Here is a 6,223-nt window from a genome sequence, read left to right as displayed (position 1 = left end):
TAAAGACGCAACAAACTGTTCCCCGGGTCGGAGTTTCCGTTTTCTACTGTACTGTACTGTTTTTAGTATGACAAACAAGAAATATCTTTAAAAAAAGATTAACGGCATAGCTAAAATGCTGGTGGTTATAATTAATGTAAAACTGCTGGTGCAATAAATTGATAACAAAATTATATCAGTTTGTATATCATTTTTGTGATAATAAGACTGCATTTGAATCAGGAATATAATTTTATTAGTGTGTCATTTGAAAAGATACACCCACTTATTCAGTTTGCATTCAATCTTAACTTTGTTTCGTTTTTAACAGCATATCTGCATTTTGCATATTCCGCTACATTGACCAATCACATACTACATCTTGACCAGTAACGCCACCTGTCGCGTCATATCCGGGTCCAAAAGAATATTATACGGCTATGCCGAAAAAGATAAACGGCATAATTTTAATTCTGGTGGTTATAATGTAAAACTGCTGGTGAAATAAATTACCGAACTAATGCGTTTCAGCCCGGATAACAAAATTATATCAGTTTGAATCATTTTTGGCGATGATAAGACTGCATTTGAATCAGGAATATAATTTAATTAATGTATCATTTGAAAAGATACATCCACTTATTCAGCTTGCATTCAATCTTGACTTTGTGTCGTTTTTAACTGCATACCTGTATTTTGTATTTACCACTACATTGACCAATCACATACTGCATCTTGACCAGTAACGCCACCTGTCGCGTCATATCCGGGACCAAAAGAATATCATACGGATATGCCGAAAAAAGGATTATTTTCACTGTCGATAGCGTGGTGCAGAATTTCTTTTTTTTAAGATGACTGACCAGGATGAGCGAAGTAGACAGGTCTTAACTTCAAGCTACCAGATCATGGGTTATTTGTTTACTATTGGGACCATGACAAGTACTGTACTGATCTCACAAAAATGCCAATTTCAAATAATATCATTGGGTTTTTTCCCGTTCAAAATTCTTGTCAATCCATCGTGAAGTTGGACGAATTGTTGAAATCGTAATCGAAGCGGAATCTGCCGTGATAATTTGCCGATATCGAATGATCTAAATGATCTAATGTCTCTCTACATAGTCAGAAATACTCCCTAGTGAGATCAGATTACATATACTGTATGTCCACAGGCCTATACTTTTTCGAAAATCAAGAGACAAAAAAAGGCTTATGTTAGGGATTGGTCCAACGTTATCAAATCCATGTTTTGAAAAAAAAAATGATATGGATTGGTTACAAAAAAATCAAATAATCTGGTTATGGATTGGTCCCAAAACAATTATATCTGATGCACTATAACTTTGATTGGTTAAAATGATCGTTCCAAATGATTGTATTCAACCCTTTCTTTTACAGATATTTGATCTAACGATTAGTGATGGCGGCCCTTCGTTGCCATCATTGCATTTTCGAGAAGGAAAAATTGCATATAGATATTGACCATAGCTGCTTCCAATCAAAAGGTTAAACGCGTTGGAGCGTAACATTAAGTCTGGAAATCGAGGATAGCAAACGATGGATTTTGAAGTAATTCCAAGAAATATCTGGAGCATTAATGACAAGTTATTGCTTGATAATTCTGCACCCTACCTTTATACCCAAGGACCGGATGAAGGTGAGGAAATGGGGAATTTGGAAGAATCATTCTATGATATGCCTATCGACAATTTTCAGAGTCCATGTGGTAAGAAACTTAAAACATCCGAACCACTAAACAAAGCCTTCGTGAAAGACGCGGAACTTTCTAGCGATGAGCAATTTTTAAAGATTCGGTACCAACAGTTTTGCAAATGATGAAAGCAATTGGGCAACACGACACGTGACGCGGGGACATGCTTTATAAGATGCTAGCAGAAAAATAATTTCCACTGGAAAATGTTTGCAAGTTTCTATCTCTGGACAACACCTCAGCATTGCGATATTTAGACACCGGTAAACAGTTTTGGAGGATAGGCTGTAAGCTTTTCATGGAAAATGGCTACGGTATATGGGAAGTCACAAATCCGACAAAGGAATATACAAGGCAGCTGGAAGTTTCGCTGATTTGTATGTTGTTTTAGCCTATGGCGTCTCGTACCACATCTGGACTTGAAGTCATTACCGCAATAGTCACAGAGAAGGGCCAGGGCCGGGTACTGTGGCCTCCCCACCTGGCAGACGGTCACGGGCCATTTTATTTTACCAATGTCCTTCAATATCGTTTATACATTGTATCATGTAAGCATGTCTTATCCCAACGTCTAAGACCATGTAAACTGGTACTGAGATCCAATACTTGTATGTGGTTCACTATTCAACGGGTACATGTATGTAAATTTAATATTTGATTCTGTTTTCCAAGTCATCCCGGTTCCATTTCAACGTTGAAAAGGTTCCATTTTCCACGGGGGTCCATTTTCAACGTTACACCGGCATATCCAGTTCATGGAAAGATGTATCCATAACTTTAAATCTGAAATAATGAAAAGAAATATGTATCAGTCTTTATTAGTTTTGGGACCAATCCATAGCATTTCTTAAAAAACATGGATTTTACAACGTTAGATATAAACAATTTGTTTATCTCTTGATTTTCGAAAAAGTATAGGCCTGTGGACATAACAAGTACATAACGTTATCTTATCTCATTTTGAAATATTTCTGACAAGGTAGAGAGACATTAGACCCTTTGATAATTCGATATCGGCAAATCATAGTATCACGACAGATTCCGCTTGATTACGATTTAAACAATTCGTCCAACTTCACGATGGAGTGACAAGTATTTTGAACATGAACGCAAAAGAAAAAGGAAATAAAAAATAATAATAATATAGACTAATTTAAAGTTGGCATTTTTCTGAGTTCAGTATGGTACTTGTCATGGTCAAATAACTCATGATCTGGTAGCTTGAAGTTAACCTATCTTCTTCGCTAATCCTGACCCGCCATCTTGAAAAGACCATTCCATATCACGTTATCGATAGTGACTTTCAGGAAACAAGACTAGAGGATATTGTAGTAGGAGCGTGCTCATCTCTTCATGCACAGTAATTTATACATGTAGCGTTAAGTATCGTGCTGATCCCAATACTATCCATGATATGGCTCGGATATTTTGTTGAAGTCGGCTTCGGGACCAATCCTGCATGTCAGCATATGAGTGTGTTCGTCAATAGATGATCAGATAGAGGTGTTATGGTTATATGTAGGGCTCTGGGTCATATCCATGTCATTATTTTAAATATATAATAAATGAATATAGAGCACACTCTGGTATTGTCGAACTCTGGGCACTATCGGTCCTTTATCTAATTAAACGTTGTTAATGTCTGAAGAGCTACTACTGATTCACACCTCACTTTCACCACGCCGTGTCAAAATAATGTAATACGGGTGAACGCGTAAAGAAACTCTGACTAATAACTGTTACAACGAGAGCAAACTATGAACAGGATAAAGATTTTCACAAAGAAAAGGATGTACAAATGAAAAACGACCAGGTATTCCAAAGTGCACGCGTCTTCTATACTTTAACGACGGCAAGTAAATATATGTGATGTCACGTTCTCAAAATAAGAACCGGGTAAAGACATGTACAACGGAATGGCCATAAGAAAGGTCACTTGCCGTAGCATATAAGTCCATATCAATAATACCAGAAGATATTACTTTCATAAGGGTATGAATGCTAATGGATTGCCGTTAGTTTGACTCTTCTCTCCTAACCCCTTATAACGCGAAATGAATGCAAGAAACATTCAGAAACTTTAATGTTTTAGTAATTTCTGGAATGTTATTATTTCGTTGCACGACAAATTGTTTATTTCTATATTAACAGGAAACTTGTACAATATAAATACCGGCATATGCGACGTCCTACCATCGCCCCCAGACCTAATGTAATTGTGACGTCATCTGTTTGCTTAAAAGAAGAAATATTCTTTCAATTAATTTCTATATGAAACAATAGATCAATAAATAAATGAAAAAAGACGACCATTGTAGCTTTTAATTTTTTTTACAAGAAAAACCAAGGAACAACGACGTAATTTTCTAAAAAAACGGCACTTATTTCAGTGATAGGGCAAAACAGAGCATTGCCATTCGCTAATTTGCTAGTACTCCGGTTATTTTCGGCACATACATGTATATAGCGGGTTTTTTCTCTCGCTTGATTAACTAAACAAATTGAAGAAGTGCCTTTTAAACAAATATCGTTTCCGCGGTTTATCGTTCTCCTGCACTATCTACATTGTCCAGTTGGAGAGGCCAGTCTGGACATGCAGACTTATCTTCAAACGTGACTCAAGTAAGATATAACAACACATACAGATATAGGACAGCCGAAGTTTACTTAGCACAAGGAGGTGTTCATCTACGGAAGCCGTTCCGTGTCATTTGACGGATATGACTTAAATAACCGCCTTGTCGATTCATTTTGAAGTTAAGTTTAATGTGATTAGAATATCATATGCACATAAATTTCAATAACATACTGTTGTACCTTGGTTTAGAATCCTTATGTATCAATGCATGTTATTCTTCTGTCACGTGACAATGATTTAAAGATGAGAAAATGGATCGAAGCTCACCCCCACTTCCGACTTTTCGAGTGTTACACCTCAGGCGTCTGCATCTGGTTAGTATTTATAGAAAAAATATTGGCCCCTACTCTATCTGACTAACCAGTTTAGAGTCGGTACCTGCGGGGAATTGGTTTTCCTGTGGATATTTCTAGATTTCATTGTCATGATCAGCTACAATACGTAAGATAAGGTGAGAAAGATGAACTTAATAACCATGTCCGTTTTTAAGCACCTTGGTTTTCGGTATAATTTGGTCTGTGTCGATGACCTACTATTATGCCACTTTAAGTTGATCCACGAGAGCTGATTGATAAGTTGTGAGCCTCATATTGAAGGATTTTAATTTTGCCGGACATATCGTATTATTTTCCAACATGATACCCTTCAATATCTATACACTCATCCACTGCAAAAAGGACGTCATCATCGGATTGAAAGTAGGTGCCTGAAATAGCTGTTTTCAGTTTTGGAAATAGATGGAAGTTTAATTGAGCGAGATCAGGTGAATAAGGCGGATCCTCAATCAATTTAAAGCCACAATCGTGAATGGCAGCCATGGCAATGACAGACTTGTGAACAGGAGCATTGTCCTGATGGAATAACGCACCTTTAGTGAGCTTTCCGTGGCACTTAAGTTTAATATCTTCCCGTAACTGCAGCAGAAGTGAAGCATAGTATATGCCATTAATTGTTTGTCCTTTTGGAGATAATCTATCAGCAGAATTCCATCTGCATCCCAGAAAACCGAAGCCATAACCTTCCCAGCTGAAGGAACAGTCTTTGCCTTCTTTGGTGGGAGAGAGCTAGGGTGCTTACATTGTTTCGATTGTTGTTTGGCCTCTGGGGTAAAATGATGGACCCATGTTTCATCCATTGTGACAAATCCCTGAAGAAAGTTCAGAATCTTCCTCAAAAAGGTTCAGATTAGCACGCGATAATGTGCGCCTGGTGTGTATCTGATCAACTATCAGAAGTCTTGGTACCCATCGGGCCGAAAGCTTTCTCATTGCAAGATCCTCGGTCAGAATAGAATGTACTATTTCCTGTAAAATGCCAACTCTACTGGCTATGCAAATGTATATATTTTTCTGTGACTCGTCTGTCAGTCATAACAATGTCATGAACTGTATTGACCATTTCTGGGGTTGCAACATTGACAGGCCTTCCAGGACATTCCCTAGTGTTGCTATCATATCATTATGGATATCTTTAGGTGCAAACATTGAATCACTGCTCTTTCACCGATTTTGTCCATTTTGCAAAAGCCACTTTTCTTGTTTACTTTAGAGTGCTACCTCCTCGATATAAACAAACAAAATGAGACCAGTCCTTGGGTACACGGCCCTATATAGTCAGAGAATAGTAGGACATAAAAAGAACATTCTTGAGTACCTCCTTCAATATGAGGCTCACAACATATCAATCATCCCATTTATGCTGATGCTAAGTTGATTACCACTTAATTCTTTAAGAGTAGGCTAGGTTTATTCATTCCAGCATACTACATGCTCAATATTGAGAAGTGATGTATGAAGATTTTAAGACGTTTGACCCATATGACCTTGAAAATAAGTCGAGGCCATTCATCCAACATGCTACAGGTCAAATATCAGGTATCTTGGTTTTTGAGA

Source organism: Pecten maximus, chromosome 1 (genome assembly GCF_902652985.1).
Source record: "Pecten maximus chromosome 1, xPecMax1.1, whole genome shotgun sequence".
Taxonomy (NCBI): domain Eukaryota; kingdom Metazoa; phylum Mollusca; class Bivalvia; order Pectinida; family Pectinidae; genus Pecten; species Pecten maximus.
Note: the sequence above shows the minus strand (reverse complement) of the source record.